At 42.4% G+C, this 22890-nt stretch overlaps 1 long non-coding RNA gene across 1 annotated transcript; it reads right to left on the bottom strand.

Annotated features, from left to right (window-relative positions):
* Positions 1–3331: 3331 nt before the first annotated feature.
* On the bottom strand, positions 3332–18861 carry LOC146438655 (uncharacterized). Its single transcript, XR_014852110.1, has 2 exons — positions 18711–18861; positions 3332–3982 (listed from the first exon to the last, which is right to left on the bottom strand). It is a non-coding gene; the product is annotated as an uncharacterized LOC146438655 (long non-coding RNA).
* Between the last annotated feature and the right edge of the window lie 4029 nt (positions 18862–22890).

The raw sequence follows: 22890 nt of genomic DNA, 5'->3' as shown, positions 1-22890 counted from the left end.
TGCTTTAGAAGGATGCTTAGCTTGATCCCCCAGTGCCTTTCTCTGCATTATCACATGTACTGCTTTAGATGTGACTGAGAGGAGGAAGAGCACCCAGCAATTCTTCACTGACTGCTTACTTTGCCAGAAATACCAATGTGTAAAATTAAGAACTGTTGAGTCATTGCTTGCATATATTATTCAGTTCTTCTTCAGGGATGGTTATTTTTTTTCTGGAGCGAGGAGTGAAGGAATCTCTTGAAAAATTTCAATTATAATTTTTTTTCCAATTACTTAATACAAATGTTTCTGTGACTTTCCTAGGGGCTGCTTGCCTAAGTCAGGAACACCTGCATGTGGCAGATATTCAGGGATGAAGCTTTACAGCAAAAAGACAAAATCCAAAATACCAAACCAAAGCAACAGAAAAGGAATTTTTCCTTTTAAGTTCAGTGAGACCAGATCAGGAGGGTAAACTCCTTCCTATGTAGTAGGAATAAAAATAAACAAGAAAAGGATGAGGAATTCCCCAAATCACAGTGATGAGGCATTAATTCTGTGAACTGAGATCACCCCATACATTGATCTCCAGTGAAGGGACATCCCAGTAAGGGATGGATAGGTGCCAAATGGAAATCCTTTTGGGTAGGAGCCATGACAGGGAACCTATGGAAAGAAATAATGCTTGGCTATCCATATGTGCACATGGAAAGCATCCATCATCATTATTGCTATTGTGCAGGCTCATTAACATTCAGCTCACAGAAGCTAATGGCTAAAAAATCGATGTTGCTCATTGAGGAGAACGGGAAAGACTTTTTCCCCCGTTCAAGCTGTTTGGAAGATAGGTATTTCCACCTTGAAACATTGTTCAGAGGGGTGAGAAAATAAATAGGGGGAGAGAAAAGGCAAAGAAGGGAAAGTAAGTAAATTCCTGTTGCAAGCAGCAAGATCTGAAATGCTCCTCTGGTCTGGTCTAGCAGAGAGAAATGGCTCATAATGAAAAAGGGTGGAAGAAGCCTTCTTTAACTTTTCACTTTGGCAAAAAAATTAGTATTGTAGAGTGGCTGGGCCAGTAATGCTCACCTAAAGCATGGCCCAGGTGATAGCAGAGCTTTGACAGTTACAGCAATGTGATATCTTTCCTAGATAAACTGATACTTTCATGTTTCCTTTTCCTTTTCCAAGCTGCTTTGGCAACTGTTGTCCAGCTTGTTTCATGTATTTGGAGCAGGTTAGCACTGAAGATCCCCTCATGCTTTAGGACCAACAGCTCCCAGAGCTGAAGAACATGTACAACAGGAGAGAAAAATGTGGTCTTCAGTGTCCATCAGGTTTTAAATCCAACACCCCAGAAGATCCAGGATCTGTTTAGATTGTTGGGATTTCTTGTGGGCAAGAATGCCCCAAAGGGTTTCAGCAGTGCTGCCCTGGTGAGGTGATGGTGCATTGGTCTGCAACAGAATGTTCTGACATCTAATTCAACATCTTGGTGGAAATGTGTTGTTGACAGCAATCTTCATCCTTCTCTGCAATAGGGAGAGATCAGCACCTCTGCAGAACCATCTGTGCCATCCCCTGTTTTATGGGGTGGAATCTGTTCCATCCCCTGTTTTGTGGGGTGGATCATCCTCAGGATTACATGCCTGGCTAACCTGTCTGGCTGTCAGCTGGTTAAGAGCTGGTGCAATTATTCTTTGCCTGTGTCACTGGCATCCCTTAAAAAAGCCTGAAAGAGACAAAAATGTAAGTTCTGTTTGTTTATTCAGGCTGTAAGGATTCTCATAGCTCGTTAGCAGGACGTAGTGCCTTTGAGAAGCAAGTTATGGTATGGCTCACTTGAGGCCTTCCAGCTTTTATGTGACTTATTTTTTCAAAACCTCAAACTTCTCCCAGACCAACTTCTCTGACACATTTTTCATGAAGTAGAGCTGAAAAGGAGGAAATTATTTTGTAGCCATAATCATGAAGGCCAGGAAAAGAAATAAAAGCAGAATATGCAGGATTTATACTCACTTGTCCTTTTGAGTGTCACCCAAGTAATCTGGGAGGAATTTTGTTTCAGGTATTATGAATGTGCTGTGATGAATAACACTGCAATTTAAATATTATCAGTGCAAACTGGAGGTGGATTCAGAGATCCCACACAGGCTGCTGAATGGGAGAAAGGGATCTGCTGAAAATTCTGGTGTGTTTTCTGCATGAGTCAACGCAAGATTGAGATGGTAGGTGTTTGAATACCTGCACACCTTTTATTTTATAGATAATGTAATTATATTCTCACTTCAGCTCACCTATAAAAAGAACTCAAATTTGCAGTAAAAAGATCTTTACCCCTTTTCTGCTGATCGTTGCTTAGCAAAGTATTTCACACAAGAGGTTTGTTATCTTTAATAGCACTAAAATTACTTTAAGCAATTACCTGCATCATTTTAAACTCTGCAGAGGTTATTAAAATATTCTCATGGCAACAATAAAGAAATATGAAAATAAGTAAAGACTAAATTGCACTTTGTCTCAAAAAGTCATTTGCCTTAAAGCATGTTTGGTCTTTAATTTCTAAATAGGCATTTTTGTTTCCTGAATTGCATATTCTCCTCTATGTTTGACCTTCCCCATTCCAACTTTGAAGGTGGGTCTTTTCCTACAATAACCATTTCAATTTCAGAACAAACAGAAAAAAACCAAACATATATTGCAAAATACCTGCATGGCCAACCTAACAATGACAACCCAGAAATGAAACTCAGCTTTGAAAATCTGCTGTTAAATCTCTTCTTACTTTACTATGAAGAATCAGTAATTAAGTACTTAAGACTCGATGTGATAATCTACATGTGGCTTTGATTAATTTAATTTCCCTTTAGGCAGCAATTTCTTGTAGCACCCAGTGGCATAGGGCAGCTGAGGAAGAATTTTCCATTACTGAGGTTTGCTATGTGTTGGTTTGGAATCCCACCAGGAAAAGGGAAATTATACAGGAGTTTGTGGAATTATCAGCAAAATCTTGTTGCTTAACATTCTAGAAAATGATGCAGGGCAGTAAGAGTCTCTTTGCTGCCTGTGGAACATCCTTTATACTGGTGCTCTTTGATTTTTCATCTCCCACATCCACACAGTGGAGCAACTGGAGCTGAAGGAGTGGCTTTCCATAGAATAATGATGTTGAAGGAAATTAGCATAGCTCTAATTAGGGGATGAAAGGAGCAATTAATTTAGAGATTCTTGACTTCTGTCCCACAGACCTCCTGGAGCAGAGCAGTAACGTTTCAAAGCACAAATCTACAGCATGGCAAAAGCATCAGTGAACATGAAAGCAAAATTAATTGAAAGAATAGAAAATGTAGAGCAATTATGTTACCATTTCATTTATTTTTACATGTTCTGTTGAGATAGCAGATTTGTAATACCCACTGCAGTTCAAAATCCCATTTTGCTGCACAGTTGTCATTAAACCAAGTGGTTTCTTGTAATATTTTTTCCTCCACCGACAAGCCCAGTCCCAGAAAACCTGGAGGCAACATTTCTCCCAACTTCCTGCGGAGTCCAGGCTTAGGTAGCAGCTTGGCCATGACTTGAAATGACTTGAAATGAATATGGCCTAAAATCAATTACAATCACTGTGGAAGAGCTGAAAGTTGCTGACTCAAGCAGCCCTTTGCTGGCTGCTCTGCTCTTGGTGCTTCCTTGTCTCCAACCTCCACAGATAAAAGCTGGAATCAGAGATCAAAAATTCCTCAAGTTGTTAAGCTTCTGGCATCTGCAAAGCCAAGAGTTCAGAGACCTTGTTGAAATCATTATCTGCAACTGAACAAGAAACACTTATTTTTTTTTGTGGTCACACAGGCAAGTTCTTTCTTTATATGGTTTCATAGGGTTTGAGGCCAGGAGGGGTGATTAGATCATCTAATTTGTCTTGCTGTGAATTGCAAGTCACTGCATCCTTCTTAGATTCTCCCTGGTGACTTTGAACTCAAGTTTTCGTCTCCACAGGCAGCCAAACCTTTGGAAAACAGGAGAAATGGACATAAACTTACTAACTGAGGCTCCTGCAATGGCAAGGAACTAACTCATGATGCTGTGTGTGACCAAAGAAGCATCTAATTCTCTATCCCAGTGCTCCAGAGAAAGCCAAAATCCAGATGAACACCTCTGAATGCCCAGGATTGTACAACTGTGTGGAGAGTTTTCCCTCAGCCATCCATTTGTTAAAGCTTTTGGGTGAGCTGTGATCTCTGAGCTCTGCTGATCATGTTGGTGGTTTGAGAAAGCAGGAAAGCCTGACTACACTTGAATTAGCAAAGGTCAGGCTGCTCAGAGCTCACTTTGAAGGCTGCCATCTCCAAAGACATCCTTCATAAACGTGGTGACACCACCTTGCCCTGTCAGTGTCTCAGAAACAACTCTAAGTTGAACTGATCCAATATAGCTTTGTTATCAGCTCTGATTTTCATTTCACCTCTCCAAGCCAAAACCAGTAGATTAGGGATGAGTTTCAGTCAGGTGCCCAACAATTAGGCAATTTTTAGGGGTTTCATTAGAGATATTCAGGAATTTAGAATAGAGATAGAGGAATCAAGATATTTCTCTCACTGTTCCATTAGAGCCAAGGGCTCCTGTAGGTCCTGTGTAGGACCTGCCAGGTCTGAGACCCCTGAGACACCCCAGAGCATCTTCTATAGCTGTTCTAGGTAGTTAATTAGACAGCTGAATGCTGCTCTAAGTGTATCATGTGTAAGTGGTGGGAGTTTTCCAGTTTTTATAACAAATTACAGCCAACAAGCACGTAGTACTTGATACTCTTCTACATAGCACATTGATCAGATATTTAAGTGCAGCTCTAAAATTTTAAAAGAATTAAATTATGACACTAATCAATCTCCATTCCAGAATTCAGACAAAACTCACACATGAACTTGCGGGTCTAAATTAAGTCTAATCTAACAAAGATGGCATTATTCACTTGTCAAATAATAAAATTTATACATTAAAAAGGGAAAAAAATGCCATTGGGCACCTACAGATTTTCTAGAGTGGCTGTAACAGTGAGGAAGACTCAGAGGAAAAAAAAGTAATTCCTGCTGTAGGCTTGGAAACCATAAATAGAAAATAAAGAAGTCCTGGTTGCATTTGTTGAAGGCTATGGACATTCAAGATAGTAGTGAGAAGAGAAAACTGGATGTGAGCATATCTCACAGAAGGAATTTCCAGCAGAAACAGGGAATTATGTGGTGCTATAAAATCTCATTTAGAATGATAACATACAGTCCTAGTCACACATATTCAAGAAGGATTAGCTAAAATTGAAATGGGTGATAGAGAACATGCCTTAGCAAAAAAAAAAAAAAGGTAATAGCTTTGCTTATTTAACCTAGCAAACTGCAGTTTAAGGGGAATGAGAGCATATTGACATAATGATATAAAAGACACTTTGCAACTACATCAGGAGCTTTGACAGAAGAAGTTTAAAATAAACACCTATCCTGACAGCAGTGCAAATATCTTTAAAAGGATCATGGCTACATTTCACCTGGATCTTTCAAAGAAGTTTAGCTGCAGAAAGTTGTAGTTCTGCAGTGAATTTTCAACAGAGACAACAGAAGTAAAATTAGAATTTAACAAGAAGCCTGATGCATTTGAGGTTTCAGGTGTAGCACACAGTTGTACAAAATGCATGGAGAAAGGACTGCTTGAGTCTAGAAGTTTCTGTTCACTTTACATCCTGCATTGAAAAATACAACGTTTTGTCCCTGATCAAAAGAACGTGTGGTTTGTTAGTTTGTTTGGCTTTTTTTTTTTTAATATATTTCCATTGCACAACACATTTAGGCCAGAACAGATTTGATCTTTTCTATTTATATTCTAGTAGTTGATGACAATTGATGTTCTTTCACTTGGGTTTCAAAGGCATGAACCTCATGATCAATTTATGCCTTGCCACAATTCACCTCAGGACACGATATATACCTGGCATCCAGTTCCTGGGCAACAGATCTTCGGGACAGCTTAATGACTGATGCAGCTGTGCAAGTGGTGATGATGAAAAGAAAATCCATATTTCAGTTTTCACTCAAAATAGGGGACATTCAATCAGTAATTCCGGGGGAGGACAAAGGCAGAGATGTGAAAGATTTTGGCCTGGGCTCATTTTTATAGCTGTCAATAGAAATAGTTTACGTGGGCTCCTGGATTTACTCAAAGACAGGGTACAGATGGCCTATTTGTCATTAAAAGAGCATTTTAATGCAAGCTTGACCAGGTCTGAGATGTTATCATTTAGAAACACTGTGAAATGTCACTGACCTTTCTTCACAGAAGTTTGATGGTGAGAGATAAAGTGAAGATGAGAGTGGCAGTCCTGTCAGATCTGTGGGAAGGGAAACTGGGAAAGTCAGAGAAACCACTTTGAGCCCAATGGCCTCAAATCACCAAATTTTATGCACGTCTGACTTCAAGCACAGCAATGAGACACATGGATGTACACAAAACAAATCACCTTCCTAAGATGGTTTTAATCTCAGTCTGGGATGAGACCCAAGAAGAATAAATACAGTAAATTGCCTAGAAAGGAAAGTAATATGTGCAAAACTTGCTGTTATTTACTGACATTAAGAAATGTCAGCAGAGGGTTCAGGGCTGGGCAGTGCTCAGATCACTGCCCCTCTGAGTCACTCAGACTGTGCTCAGGAACTGATGGTCAAGCTGAACCAAAAATAGACAGAGAAGTCGATTATTTTAATTATTGCTTGCAAACCCATAAATTATTAAATTCTGGAACATAAATTGTGATAGATTTGTAGGAAGGAGGACAGGGAATAACATTAGAAGTCCACCAGAGGTGCAATCTACCTCAGAATGCAAGTAGGGAACAGGGAGACTCCCATTAGATGTGAATTTGCAATTAAATCCTCAAATGAGGGTTTGCTTTGGACTCCTCCAGCTCTGCTTTTCTGTCCCTGCTTGGTCCCACGTTGCAGTGTAGAAGAGAGTGGGAAGATGTGAGAGAAAAGCCTGTCTGGAAGAGCTTTATCAGTGTGAGGTAAGGAGGGGACAGTGAGAAGGGAGATACCCCAGGCAAACAGCACCGAGTGAGAATGGTACTAAAAATTATTAATATACAACTTGGTTTGGAGCAGGGAGATGTTTTGTCTCGCCCAAAATTCAGGGCAGGAGTGTTCTGGTGCAGATCAGAAACAAAATGGTGCCTCGGGTAGAAAATGCTGTGAGCTTGGGCAGATGCTGAGGTAAAGATGGGATAAATTAGCTTTACCTGCTTGGCTGGGCACATTCCTCTGAGAGCTGGCAGCATTCCTGCTCCCTCAGGTGCTGTTAATGGTCCCAAAGTGACCATGGGGGAGCAAGATAAAGCAAATTAACCTGCCTCTGACCACAGTGAGACCACCACAAGCAGCACCTGTGTGGAGCTTTTCTTGCCCAAAAGTTGCTGTTTCCCTGCTGCCCAGCACTCTGGGCAGGTAATTGGACATCGATGCCTTCTCTTTGAACTGTTTGCTGCAGCACTGGAGGATTTTGTTAGATATTTTATCTTTTATGTATCATTCACATGGTTTTGGCAGTTCTCCAAAAACAGTGATGCTCTTTGAAATTATTTCTGGTTTTTGATCGTTTGGTTGTTTTTAGAGAGAATATTCTCTGCTGGACCTGGGTTAGAACAGCTCTTCCTTTAAGCTACTTAGAGGTGAATTTTAAGGGGCAGAAGGGGAAGGAGAGGAGTGAGTTACACCTGACTTCATGAGACAAAGTAAAGGGCAGCATTATATTTTTCCTGTTTTCCTCGTCAGGCCAGTGATCTATGCCTGGGAGGGAGAGCATTTGACTGACAAAGAGACCTGGCAGGGGGAGGGAAAAGGCAGGAGAATCTTTCTCATATATTTTTGAAAAACAAAGCTCATTCTGCCAAGGAGAAAGAAAGCAGGGAAAGTCTGGTTGTTCACAGGCAAAGGAGCCCAAAAGCTAAACTTTTTATTAAACCCTTGCACTAAGAGGTCTGCAGGCTGCTTCATCTTCCCAGGAGAAAGATCTCCACAGGACAAGCCCGTGGCTGCTCCCAGCTGGGGCAGGGGATGTTTTATGGCTCTGAGCTTGCAGGGAAGCTCAGTCCCACAGATGATTCAGACTGCAGATGCTGAGGTACTTTCATTTCAGGAATCGCTATGAAATGAGGCTTTATATTGCAGCATTGAAATACTCAGGGAAAATCTATTGAGGCAGCTGCAGGATAGGGTCAGCAGGCAGCACAGCCACAAGCCCAGGGGACTCGAATTTACACAAACTGCCACAAGCAAACACACCAGGGGTGACATTTAAATGGTCTCTTCACTCTTAGCTGTGCTACCAAAACAAGTAATTTGTGGATGATACAAAACTAGGAGGAGAGTCTGATGTGACAAATGATTGAGTAGCTGCCCAGGGGGCTCAGATTAATTTGAAGAAAGGGCTAAATTAAACTCCGTGAGGTTTGGCTAAGGGAAGCACAAAACTCTGTTCTTGGGGTGGAGAAACCATCTGGGAGCTGACTGCCTGAAAAGCAGCCCCACTGGTGAGGACCTTCCTTCCTTCCTTCCATCCATCCATCCATCCATCCATCCATCTCCATCCATCCAGGGCATGCTGGGAGGGAGCTGGGCTGGCCAGGGCTGTTGAACATGATGAACATGATGGAGAGACCAGAGGAGTGATGGATAAGTTTTATCCATATAACACCATAAAGGGTTACACTAACACTTTTTATTTAAACCAAGCCCCAGAGCTTTCTTTTTTTTTTTTTTTTTCCTTTCTTTTTTTTTGTCTCTCTTCTTTTTCTGAGGATTGATTGACTGGGAGAGCTGATGGCTTGAAGCAAGACTGCAGGGCGTTGAGGCAGCTGGCCATCAGCTCCACAGGAAATGCCCAAGAGTGAGGCTGTTACTGCAGATGGAGGAACATGTTCTAGTGGATGCTAAGTTACGGGATTTGTTGTCATTTTTTATTTCCTTTGCTGGGAAATAATTTCTGAGGAAAAGGAAGAAGTATCAAAACAATTTCTCCGAGGTGGCAGGAGGCAGAGCAGGGAAGTTGAAATGCCTCAAATGGTTAATGTCAGGGATGGATGAAAGTGACTTGACAAGGATTTCAACTTTTCTGCATTCTCACTGCAAGAGGTCATCTAATTTGAATCCTGCTTGAGCAAAATTTTTAAATATTGGACAAATGTAGCCATTCACAACTTCAATCAAACTTCAAAACTTATTTTCAGGAATTTATCTCAGTTTTTATGCTTTTATTTGTAAGCAGATTTTCCTTATTTGCTTCTAAAAAAAATTATTTTGCTCATCATGCAAAATTATTCAGTGATGTTTTCTATGAGAACGTTTTCTGACACGCACAGACATTTACTGCAATAGTGGCTTTCAAGATTTGCTCTTTGAATTTGCTATTTATGATTTGCTTTTCTTTTCCTCAGGCATTCCTGCCTATGGATATGAGCCCAGGAGGAAATCTTCAGAATATCACTAACTGTCTTTGTAAGACCTATCCAGGGAATTTTGCTTTCCATTTTGTTTGAGAAGATTTGGCAAGTTGAAAAAGTAGAATGTTTAGATGAGGAGGAGGGACAAATAAGGTGATTATGGCCCCTATTATCTGTGTCTGGTACAAAAAGTTTTTGTGTTGGTGACAAAGCCACGTTTTCTTTTCCTGTCCTCCTGCCCTCCATCCCTCATTTCTGGGGCAGGGTTACACCTGGCCTTGTATGAAACATTTATAGAGGAGTAATAGGAGAAGTCAACATCTCTCCAGCCTCACATAAATGACAGTGATGCTTCATTCAGTGTGCCAAACGCTGTGTTTTGTTGGATTATCCTGGACTTGCCCATGAGCAAAGCTGTGCTCTGTAGCCATGAGCTCGTGCTGGCTTTCCAGGGAATGCACTTGAGTGTGAAAGGAGGATTCAGATTTCCAGGGCCAAAGAATGTGCAGGTCAGATCCTGAAACTAACTGGGACTAAAGGAAACACAGAAATTTGGGTTTGGTTTTGGGAACAGCAGCACAGCAGTGTAGCAGGTGTTTGGTCCATGGTTGCATTAGCTGGTGGTGCAGCCCAGTGGGTATTTCTTTCCAACCTCATGAACTGCAAGAGAAATCAATAAGGTTTTAGTGGTCTGCTTCATTGGAAAACTGGAAAAGCCCTTCCCAGCATCATAGCTTGGTGTGGTGTTCACAGAAGAAGGACTCAGGCAGTGCAGCAGAAGGTGTTACCTTCAGGGACAGCAGAAGGTGTTACCAGAAACACCAAATGGTTTCCAAACCAGCTGCATAAACTAAACCCCTGTGTTCAATACCCATTTCCCCTCCCACTTCAGAAAATGGGGTATGAACAGGATTTTTGGTTGATTTTCTTTGGGTTTTTTTGGTTTTTTTTTAATTTTTAAAATTTTTCTCTCTTTCTGTCATTCATGGCAAAGCCTGCACACTCCTGTGTAGCTTTTCTTCCAGTTAAGGTTTTTTAACAAAAATTTTGTGTACAAAATTTTGTATTTTGTACACAAAAATACACTTGTGTATTTTTCAACATACACACGTGTGTGGTGTTTCCTTTTTTGCCTTCTTTCTTTTGCAGCACCAGGTGCTGGTCTGCTCTCAAATCAGTCCTACCTTGATGCACTACTGAGGAGATACAATCTGACAAAGCCTTGGCCCCTATTATTTCTTGCCTGTTGATACTTCTCTGACAGAAGTAAATAATTTATAATTTTTTAAAAATCTACATGTTTGTGCCAATTCTTTTTGAACTGGCTGCAGTGCCCTTGCAGCTGTCTAAAAGCAAACCTTTGCTTTGCCTACGAAATTTCATTTTTAGTACAAAGATAAACTTCAAGAAAACTAAACTTTCCTCTTTCTCTCTCTCCTTTTAATTCCCCAGGACAGATACAACTTCAGAAAATGATCTCATCCTGCTTTGTCGTTTTGCCAATATCTTGTGCAAGATGAACATCCCAATAGGCACAAAGTATTTGCCATAACAAGGCAGTGTGTTTGTTTATCCACTTCCCAGAAGAATATGAAGCCTTTTGAAATGCACATCCTTTTTTGTACTTCAATCTGAGAGTCAAGAATAGAATTCATGTCACTCTGGTCAGACTACAGGAGGTGTGGAAACAGGACAGTAACTCAGGACAGGAATCTGTGCAGCCTCTCATGGAAAATCTCAAATCCTGTATCATAAGAGTCACCTTAAACTGATCAGAGCAATAATGTGCACAAAGATGACACTTCTGGGAACATTTAATGAGCTCTACTGTGGGACTTTACCGTATGCAATGTTTTTCTCTTTGCAGTTTTTATTCACAGATAATAAGAAGCCCATAGCCTGATCCACTTCAGCTGTTCTCCTCCCTTTCTATTTGCTTATTGAACTGTTCTGCAAGACTTCAAGCTGGACTCTCTTTTCCCTAATGAGACAAAATTGTGCTAAAATAAGAATTCCACCTGCTGTTGCCCAAGATGTGGATTTTTACTTTGGTAACAGCGCATGACCAGAGAAATAAAAATAAACCATAAACAGATACAGGCTCATCCTCAAATATAACACCTTGGTTCTATTTAAAATGCATTTTGTTTTGTTGTTTGTGGGTTGGGGTTTTTTTTAGGAGAAGGGAGTCTGTGGGCAGGTTTAGAACAGACTACAGTTGTGTTTCTGCTTGCATAAAAATCTGGACTGTCCATGTTGGCTTGGGCTTGTTTTCTTTGCAGCATGGACCTTGTCTAACTGCCTCATGTATCTGTTCAGGGATGTTATGTATTTTACTTGCCCTAGAAAATCATTGCTTTGAGAAAACCTAGAGAGAAAGTAAGATTCTGTAAGCATGGGTAGAGCTGGCACTGAATTTCCAGGGTTTTCTATTCTTTTTGCAATCCTTTGGAAGCAGAACTCCTCTCCACAAAGACAAAGAGCAACACTTCATCCTACTAGACACTGTTGTTAATACCCCCAAATAAATCTTAATGACAGCAGAGGAATTCCAAACTAAGGACTCCCATTTTCACTCTCTTCTTGCTCTTCAATTGTTTTCTAGACAGTCTTGGATGACTAAGACTGGGAAGAAAACAGGAGAGGTCAGAACAGCATGGATTTGCCAGCTGAAGGAGCTGAGGTTTTGTTCCAAATGCTCCTTTCTCCTCTGTGTTAGCAAGTTGAATGATTCCAGCTGAGTGCTGAGCAGAGGTTTGGATGATCCCTGTGGTTTGAGAACGGGGTGAAGCACACTGATGTGTGAGTGATGCAGGTGTGGGTTTGTGCATGTTCTGCCTTTTCATCTCCTTTTCACTCACGTTCTGCTGATGCAAAATCCATCCACTGGATAAAAAAGACCTGACAGGCTCCACTTTATCTGTCCAAAACTGCCCTATTGTGTCAAGTTGTGAAATGTCATGTGAAAGACAGACATGGAAAAGTACCCTCTGTGCAGGCCTAGAGTAATAAATTAATGAGCTATAAACAGCAAAATAGCCATGTCCTCTGCCTCTGAGACTGGAAGCCTGGCTCTTCACATCCAAACCCACCTGCCTGGAGCTCTTGAGCTAATGGTAAATCTGTCTGACATGTTGCAGCAGCAGGTTTCCTCTCCTTGCTCACCAGCCTCATCACACTCGAGGGAAACATCACAGTTAGATGCCAGGAGCTCTCATAAAGTTTCAGAGGTGGAATAAACCCTGCTGCCTGGATGTGAGGACATTCACCCTGCTGAAGTGTGGCTTGGGAGACCATGAACTGCTGCAGAGCCTGCCTCAGCTGCCTGCTGGGGGAAGGGGTGAGTTTGTGCACTTCTGGGGAGCAGAGAGGCACCAGAGGCTATGAGGAGCTCATTGCCCAAGGGGCTGGAGAGACACAGCAATGAGCTGATAGTGTACCTCTAAAACCTGTCAGAAGGGTGATGCATCCCCAGGGAATGGCACATTTCCCAGTGTATGTGCTGGGACTGACCTCTGAAGAGACCTGGACCCAATCTTATGGCAGTGGTCAGGTTGAACCAGCTGGAGCTGCCATGATGCATTAGGACACTTTTCTGTGTTTTGAGGGTCATTTGATCACTCTTCCCACACAGTCTTCACTCGTTGCTGCTCTGTGCCTACCTCACCCATCAGCTGGAGCAATTAGCTCGTGTTGGCTCAGGAATCTGAATAAGGAAGGGTGTCTAATTCTGGTTGCTTCTGATCCATTAGGCTGAGTTTTAAAATACGACGCCTCGCCTCGCCTCGCCTCCCCTCCCCTCCCCTCCCTTCCCCTCCCTGCAGTTGTTAGCGCAAATTGAAATGCATTTCATGTCAACTCTTCATACAAGTATGCAAAGGAGGCACTAAAACTTCAGATTTTCTCAAAGGCCAGTGGCTGAGGTTTGGACATCCTCTGGCAAATATGCACTTTTTCAGTAAAGGCATTTGCAGAAGCAAATAGGGCAGCCAGATTCAAAGAGGCAGTGCTGGTTTTTATCCCAGGCAGGCAGAGCCACTGAACTTTATTTAATCTTAACACTTTCTGAAACTGCAGCTCTATTTACTCTCACACAGAGCAAATGGCATCAGACCCAGACGCCCCAGTCAAGAGCTTGGGTTGAGACAGCTTTGATGCCCAGAGTGCTGGGAACCTCAGCCTGGCCTCTGGGAATTTACCTTCTGGATCTTTCTCAGATTAGAAGGATGCTACTTTAATTGTAAAGATCAAAGGCAAGGCTTAGGTTTGTGATCAGCTGGGCATTTCCTTCTTTTCCTTCCCTGTGTGAGGTGGTGGTGGTGATCAGAGCACTTACTAAGGAAAATAGTAATTTCTCTTTATTTAACACCTTCCAGCCAGGCCCCCTCAAAGCTGCTGAATTTATTGGGAAAGTTCAACACTGCTCCTTGAAAAACTGAAATGTTTGACACAACCTTGTGTGGTGGGAAGGGTTGTTTCTGAGGCCACGAGTGCAAAGCCTCAGATGTTTGAACCTTCTCACCTTCATCTGCAAAGAACCTGTTCTTTGATTTCCTTTTCCCCACTTTGCTTGGGCATTGTTGTCAGGAGACTCTGCAAATGTCAAAACCATTATCAGTCCCAGGCAAGCAGGCTCTTAATTGAACTTTTATTCTCCTGTCTAACTTGCTGCACTGCGAAGAAAAGGCTCCATTGCTGGCATGGAAATGGCCTCTTGGAAATCACTGACTGTTGAAAGTAAATTATCCAAAACTGAGATTTATGTGTAGATGTATTTATCCCCATTCGGACTTTGCTTTGATTTTTATGTGTACATGTACAAATAAACAGGTTGATTTTTATATGTTCATAGTATCCCTGTGTGTTTGCATACATATAAAATAATAAAATATAGGTCCAAATGTTTGAATACACCTTCCCCCTTGCAACTTCACTCAGGTATACAGCATCTCCCAGCTCATAAAATATACTGTTGCCTTGTGACAGGAGCCCACAGCAAATAAACAAAAGATATGGGAGGAAAAAGTGTGAAATAACAGTCTTGTTTGCTGCCTTGTGCTGTCTCCATCCTTCTTTTTTATCCTTTGTTCACATTGTTTCCCTTCTCCATTTATGTTGATCGAGGCGTGACAGGCAGACCTGATATTCAGCTGCCTTAGTCCATAAATGTCTCTTTGGATGATGCTGTGCTCCAAACAAAGTTCAGGGCAATTGGAACAAATATCCTGAGTCCATTATTAGTCCTTCTGCTTTATTAGGACATTTTTTCCCCTTTATGTCTCCCAAAATGGTTAGCTCAGCTCTTGTCAGATCTGCTTTGGCTTTAGTACTCTACTAGATTCTAGTGGATGGCAAATGCTGTTTTTGCCACTAATCCCCCAAAGGACTCTGAGCCATCAGAACCTCTTCTGATTTATTTCTCCCATACAATCTGACTCATTGTCCAGGCTCTGTGCTTCTGTATTTTGTCTTTCATCCCACAGGAATTCAAAATGCCTTACAAGGAAATAACCTAATGCTGACCATTTAGGAACTGAACCCTGAACCCAAGGGGTTTTTTTGGGGTTTTTTTTTTCTGACTTCTTGAATGGCCTCCCTTTCCCTTCCACATAGTGTAACCTGTGGTGAACTCATTTTTAATAGTATGCAACATCTTCACAACAAAGCAGAAAAATTTGTGAAATACATCTCATTTTAATGCTATTCAAGACTGAGTTTATGTCTGTAAAAAGTCTGTTTTGGGGTTTTCAGCTTCAAGCAGTCTCTGATGTGTGTTGTATTTGTGTTGAGCAGAGATATTTGCCATTTCCAGACACAGGACTCCTTTGCATGAGCCCAGAGTATTTCCAGTTCAGATCCTACAGATGTACAACAGCTGGAGGCATAACAAAACTTTGACTGAAGAGCTACTGTTAATCAGGTATAGGAATAAAAGGGACACCTCTGAGACTTTCTGCCCAGGAAAGTGGTGGAATCACCATCCCTGGAAATGTTTAAAACGTGGATGTGGCACTTGGGGACATGGTTTAGTGGTGAACAGGGTGGTGCTGGGTTAATGGTTGGACTTGATGGTCTTAGAGGTCTTTTCCAACCTTACTGATTCTGTGATAAGACAAAAATACCTTTGGTACCCATGAAAATTGCTTTTTTTCCCAAGTGTGTGAGTTCAGTGAGGTGGTGTGTTAGGAGTCAGAGATTCCCCTCCCCTGTCACTGATGCCAAAATCATTGTGGAAGTTGGAGAGCCCAAGTCAGGTCCTGTGGCAGCTGTTTGGAAATCACTGAGGGCAGTGTGGGTCAGGCAGTGAAGTGCAAAGGAAGGACTCAGCACAGACACCACGTTTGTGTGAAAATCCCACAGAGCTGGTTTTCCTCAGTGCTGTTTCTCTCAATGGAAAACTCCAAATTCTGCAGCAGCATGCCAGAAAACCCTTCCAGATGTGACCCCTTGTAGTTTCCATCCCACTGTCCCTCATTTTTTAAGCTGTGCTCAGAGATATCCTGTTCTGGGCTCAGTCACACAAACACAGAGTGGTTTGGGTTGGAAGGACCTTTCAACACCATCCAGTCCAACCTCCTGCCATGGCCAGGGACACCTTCAGCTGGATCAGCTTGCTCAGAGACCCATCCAGTGTGACCTCTAATGCTTCCAGGATGGGGAATCCACCACTTCTCTGAGCCAGTATTTTGCCACCTTCATTGTCAAAAACTTCCTCCTGATGTGTCTTCCTTTATCTATCTTCAGTTTAAAACCATTGCTCCCATCCTATCACTACCTGCCCCACTAAAAGTCAGTCCCCATCTTTCTTGTAAACTCCCTTTAAGCACTGAAAGGCCACACCTGATGGTTCTTCAGCTTTTCCTCTCTCCTCTGCTGAAACAGTCCCAAATTCCAAGCAGGGAGGCACCAAGGAGCAGCCAAGGAAAGGGAAGTGGCAGGCAGATGGCACCAAGCTGTGGCAGCTGTTCTGGCAGCACCAAGAAGCTGCTTTTGTTGCTCCCCACCATGTTACACAACTCAAGAGTTAAGAAAGGTCTTGCATGTGGATTTTTTTCACCTTTGCTGCCCACAAACAAAAATTGAATATTGACATGCCCTTTAATTAAACTTCTTGCCTCTACTCAGGTTGCAGTTCATAAAGAGTTTTTGGTTTCCTGTGGGTAACCATAGGTACCATGGGTGGGGAAGAGGCAGGGGTGAACATTAAATATGTCTCATTCCTGTGGCTTCTCTAATTTAAACAGATTTTTCTTTCTTTTTTTCCCCTCCTTGATATCTTCACTAAAAACTCTTCTCATCACTTGATGGCAGTAGAGCTATAATGTAAATTTATAGATACTGATGCTGCATAGATGCATCGAAGAAAAAAAAAGCCACCTCATATTTATGTTTGTCTACATATTTTTCTATGGGATCTGTTTTGTATTATAAGTTTCAAAAGACATAAGGCATGGGAAAGCTTTGTATTTTCAGAAGGGATTAATGCAGAGGATATTTCATTCATTCACAGTTGTCATAAATAGCAGTTGGTGCAGCCGAACATCCCCTAAATTCCTTCAGCTGTAACTTTGAACTCTGCAAAAGTAAAATTAACTTTCTTCTTTAATTTTTAACTTCTGTGCACTTAATTTGCTTTCTGTTGTTAGTGCTGTGGTAAAGGCAGCAACTCTTGTAGTTATGAGCCTGTGAGGGTTCACACTACTAGCAGTGCTAGTAATTGTTCTTTTACAGTCAAAATATACATATCAAACACAACAATACTGATATCAAGTTACTCCCAGCTCTCGTTACCCAAAACTCAGAGGAGTCCCTGAAAAATAACAATAATTTGCTATGTAACTAAGAAATGCTGTTCGTACTTGCGTTCCTACAATCCAGATGAAAGTAATCTTCATAAAATCAAGAGTATCCCCATGTTACCCTTTGTGTCTCACCCTGGAAGGTACAGCTGGTGTGCCTTTACCCATGATATAACAAAAATCTGCCTCCATTCCCCAGAGACAAACCTGCAGCCCACCCTGTGTTTAATGCTGCACTGGCTATGCAGCAGTGAACTCATTGCTAACTAAATTGTGAACTAAAAATAGGAGCTGTTTGCCTTGCTTGTCTTTCCCCCTGAGTGACTGGCATGTCTTAGTGGCTCCATTACCTGTGGCAGTGAATCCAGAGTCTGCCTTGCCAGCACCAAGCCTTTATTTTGCTGCCTAGATGCTCTGTGAGCTCCAAAACATTTCCTTGCCTGGAGTTAGGAGTGTACAATTTCATGAGCTCCAAATCTTGCACAAACCTGGCAGTGCCTTCTAGAGGAAAAACACCTTCCATCCCAGCGCTGATCACCCCTGGCTCATATTTTTACCCTACTTTGACGTCAGACCAAGCTGTTTATTGTCTTCTTTTCTACACTTCCAGTTCTGAAAAGTTCTGCACAAGTATCTGGCAGTAGCACAGCTGCAGTTTGTCACTGTGGAGGGCACTCCACTGCAGACATCCCTGGCTGGAAGCACAGCATTCCTGCAGAGTGCAGGCAGCATCACACTGTGATCTCTCTCTGCAAGTGCTGGAGCTGGGCTGACCAGCATCCCCTCCTGCCTCTGAGCATTTTCCCCGTTCTCAACCATCTCAGCACTCCCTCCCTCTGCAGGTGGCAAAGCTTTTGCTCTGCTTGCCCTGCCCGGGGTGTTTTTGCAGGGGCAGCTGAGTGCATCACCTGAGCTCATCACCTGCAGGAGGGATGCAGACCCAGGTGTGCTCCTGCAGGAAGGGCAGCAAGAGCCCCGACAAGCCCTTCCTCCCCCTTTCCTTGTGAGGCTGTTCCAGGGAGCATTGCTTATCCTTTCTCTTTCTCTCACCAGTCTCTGGTTCAATTAATATTTAATTCTTACACTCTCTGGGACAACCTGAGCTGGGGAGATGAGGGAAATCTTGTTCCAGGCTGTGTTGGCAGCCTGCTGAACAGCTGCCTGGGGAGGTGGAAGACACACAGTCATTTATCCCTTTCCAATCAGGCAGAGGTGGACTTGAAAATATCTCCTATCACAGACGTGTCTGATATATAAATAGATGTAAGATTTTGTTTTCTTTCCCTCATCTTCACAATTCAGAGAGAAGGGACTCTGGTGGTTTGTCCAGAATCACTCACTGCCTCGTTCTGAGCCTCGCCCCAAAAAATGCCTTGGCAGGACTTTGCAGATCTAATACTGAGCCCTTTCCCCTGAGGACAGGAGTTCACCCAGAGCCAAAGCATGCTCTCCACAGCACCCACCTTGCAGAGCTTCTCTCTGAGCCCTGGCCTTGCTTGGAGCTGCTTGTTCTGCCTCTGGACTCCAAGCAATCCCCACTTAGCAGGACCTGTCCTTTATGATTCCCCATTCCTCTGTTCAATCCACTGCTAAGAGAGGCAAGCAAAGGAAAACAACCCCTCTTGATACCAGAAAAATTGCCGTTATTTCACTCCAAGGTATTTTGACATTAATCATGCTGGGAACATTCAAATAATGCTGCCAGGGGAATGGAGCAATATTTAACTTTCTTTTTAACTTGGTCTCATTACTTGCTAGAAAGCCTGTTACAGAACAGCAGCTTTTTTGTTTATGAAAGGAAAAGACGAAAAAATACTCCATAATTTTAAGACCAGAAATTGCTAAAGACAACACAGAGATTATTTACCCCAAAACAACAATCTCAACTTTAGCTACAGCAACTTTATAGTTGCTGCAGCTTTTCAGTTTTCTGCATTTTACAACTGGTGAGAACTTTCACCATAAATTCAGAAATTTGCAGTTCCTTTATCTGTCATAAGGAAGTGGTTGTTAAATGGGTGAAATGCTCCAGTTCCCAGGGATGTTATGATCCAACATCTGCTAAGTCCATGGAAAAACTCCCTGTTGACTTCTGCCAGTTCTGGATCAAGCACTTTTGAAAAAGATGGAAAAGGCAGAATATTTTTGCCTCTTCATCATTTAGCAGTAAGAAACCTGCTAGTCTGAAGCTCCTCCCCTGTGCCAATGTAATTCCACTGGACTTAGGCCTTCACTGGAATGGAATTAGACCAAGAAATATTAGGGTGAGGTATCTGGGTAATGAATTATGTTTGTCCACAGGAAATGAACTCCTGTGATGTGCTTCAAATCCCTGCAGGCTGTGGGAGCTTTATAGATGACTTTGCTGGTTTCAGTCCTTCAGAAGGTCTGTGACCTTCCTGCACTAAGCTCAGACACTACTGAATGTACTTTAAAATATAAATGAGTTGGTCTGATTCTTTACCCTTTCACAGAAGAGCATTAGCCTTCTTTGTTTAGATGCTTTCTGAAATAACTTTTGCTCTGACAAACCCACATTTTTCCAAGGACAGTCCCCTGCTGCCATTTGCCATCAGCACAATTTCTGGGGTGCTGCTGAGCTGCAGGACTCAGTCTCAGGACTGATTTCTTTCCTATGGCATTGTAAATACTCTTGGTGTCTGCATAAAGCAAGTCTGACAGGAACCCACCAGCTGTCTCTGGTTCAATATTGTTGAACTAATAATTTCTTCTGAGGTCTTTCATGGAGAAAAAAAAATTAACTCTTCCCTTCATCAAGTTTTCTTCAGAAAGAGAGGGCAAATGCTCCAGGCTGCTGTCAGTCACCCTTCTCCATCAATTCCATATTGCCCATATTTTCAACACCAAAATTTGGGTTTAGAACTGAATTCCTCCCTGTCCCCCTACCCCAAAAGAGCCCCAGCTTCTCACCACTCCTTTTCCCAGCCCCCTTTCTTTATTGTACCATCTTCATTTTCAGCTCATTTGCAGCATTGCCATCTGTTAGGATGGAGCTCCCTCCCTGCACTTGGGGCATCCAGCCCTGACCAGCTCCAGCCTGAATGACCTCAAGCTGTCCTAGCATAACCCCAACTTAGTAAGGAGTTCTTTATGCTCCCTCAACCTTGAGCACATGTGCTTATGAGGACCTTTATTTAGTCTGGTACCTCTAAATCAATCCTAAATTGCAAATCCTGAGCTGTATAGTGCCTGCTTCAGGGTCCAGGCTTCTTTTATGATTTTCAGTATGCTCTTTCAATGCCTTTCTCTTAAAAATTGCTATAGAAGTGTCACTAAATAGCTATAGAGCTGTCACTTTTCCAGGAAAAAGGCTAAATAGTTGCCTTATTTTCTCCTTCTTTTTAACTTATTTTTTAAAATACTTGTAACAAACTATATTCCCTAGAAAATAAACCAGTTTTGGTTTTGAAATGAAAGGGCCTCACGCACATTTCAGGAGGATTGAAGCTGATAGACCAACGTGTTTTTCTTAGGATATGGCATAAGGCTTAAAGTATTTTTAATAGGGAAAGAATTTAGGGTCCAAAATAAAGAAAAGTACAAGGAAATTGCTAAGGGTCTTTGTCTTTTTCAGTGTATTTTGTATGTGCTGTGGTCCCTGTGAACCTGTCCTGGGTCAGGGCTGAGAGGGGAGGTGTGTCTGTGGCCTTAGATTCATGTTTAGGATGCTGAAGCCTGGCTGGGCACCAAGTTTCATGGATAATGAGCAAACTCTGACCTGGTGTGTGGGCAGTGTTACTGCAAAAACATGCACAATTCATGTTGCAGTTAAAGTGCTTGGGCACAGCCTGAGTTTGGGATATATATTTCGATTTATGGCTGCCCCTCCTCCTTCTGCCTCCTTGTTCCTGACTCAGATCACTAAATTTTTGGCAGATTTAATCCTCTGTGATATCAAAAAGACACCAGTTGTATCCCCAGGTTCACACCTGTGTGACTTCCAGCCTTGGGGATGAGGAGAAGGAGCAACATCTCTGCATTCTGGACATCTCTCAGATCTCTTGGGAGCTCTCTTTGCAGATACCAAAGTTCCTGGCTGCTGCTTGTTCACATGAGACCTTTAAAATGCTTCTGCACTTTTTTTCTGGTTTCAGATAGCAGGGAGGCATTTACTTCAGAGGAAAAAGCTGAAAGACTTACTAGCACTATCATTGCTATTCTGGGGATGTCTCTCCCGTGTCTCCATGGGTTTAGCAGGCAGAAGGTCTTCTGACAGGCTGAGCTTTGCCTCTGGTTCAGAGTGAGCAGCTCCTTACACAGAGTCCAGTGAGGAGGGGAAAACTCTGTGGAAAAGAGTTTCTTATTTTTTTTTAAATAATAATTGGTCCATTTCTGTCTGATTTCCTGCCACACTAATAAAGCCTATCCTTTCACACCAGCTCTGCCATGGATATGATCAGGGACATGCTGTGTTCTCCCTCTGTTGATCCCAACTGGTGCTGCTGCAATTACAAGGGTTATTTTATGTTCAGAGGAAGCTTGCTGGCTCTGGCTGGTCCAAACTCCAGAATTATGAAACAAAATGAAAGGGATCAGCTGGTTAAGTTTTCTGGGTTGCCCTCAATCTGCAGCAGTGGCTTTGCACAGCTCTGATGTCTATGTGTCTCTATGCCCTGGAAATCTCCTTTCTCCTGTCTGGGATCCATTTCACCTCATTATAGACATTAAAGATTTAATTGTTCAAGCTAAAAGAGCCTGTGTGGGCCTTCTCTGTAGCTGTTAAATGTTTTCCAGAGGGGGATTTATTTCATCTGCTGTAGGATCCTGTTTTACAGTCTCCTTAATACATCACTCTCAGCTGGTATAGAAAATAAGCGATCCTATTACCCTTCTCCCTTTGACTGTACAATCCTGCTTACTCCCTTAAAGATCATTTCCACAAGGAATTCAGGCAGAGAATTTCCCTTGGTGTTTTTTGGGTTTTTTTTGTGTTTTTTTGTGCAGGGATGTGCATAATTGCATAGTTTATATTTTGGTTTCAGCCAGCTCAGTTTCTGGGACACTGTGCAGTCAAGGAAAGTCTAACAATGACAAAAAGAAAGATAAAGGGGTAACTGGCTGAGGCAGAGGGATGTTGAAATAATACCATCACCCAGAGCCTTGTGAGAAATAAACTGATTGTGGAATTGCACCCTTAAAAAAGATGAATGTAGGAATGTCTCTTTGGGGGTTGTGTCTCATACACCAAATGAGCTTAGATCTCTACTTAGTAGGAGGCTGACTTGCCTTTAGCCTAAAATCCATCCTTGGAAGGCTTAGACAGAGGGACTTTAAAAGTCCCTTCCAACCCAAACCAGTCTGTGATTCCATGCTGTGCACCTCTTGCTCCCAAGGAGCAGCAATCACTGCTGTGCTGCAGCTGCATCCCCTGGCCTGCCTTGGCATATTCACTGCCTCCCCTTTGCTGTTTGTCCATCGTGGCTGCAGCTCAGCTCTCCTCTTGCCTCTGGGGACAGCAGGCACACGGCAGTGCCACCGTCGTGCTGGAGTGATGAGTGGAGCACAGACAGAGGCAGTGCCCCATTCACAAACCCTTCTCTTTACAATTTACACGTGAATTCATTCCCCCTGAAGTCAGCACTAGCGAAGATCAGAGCTGTTTCTTTGTGAAATAACGAGCAA

The sequence above is a fragment of the Lichenostomus cassidix genome, chromosome 4 (assembly GCF_008360975.1).
Source record: "Lichenostomus cassidix isolate B80296 chromosome 4, HeHo_3.0, whole genome shotgun sequence".
In the NCBI taxonomy this organism is placed as follows: Eukaryota; Metazoa; Chordata; class Aves; order Passeriformes; family Meliphagidae; genus Lichenostomus; species Lichenostomus cassidix.
This window is presented reverse-complemented; position numbering and strand designations above follow the sequence as displayed.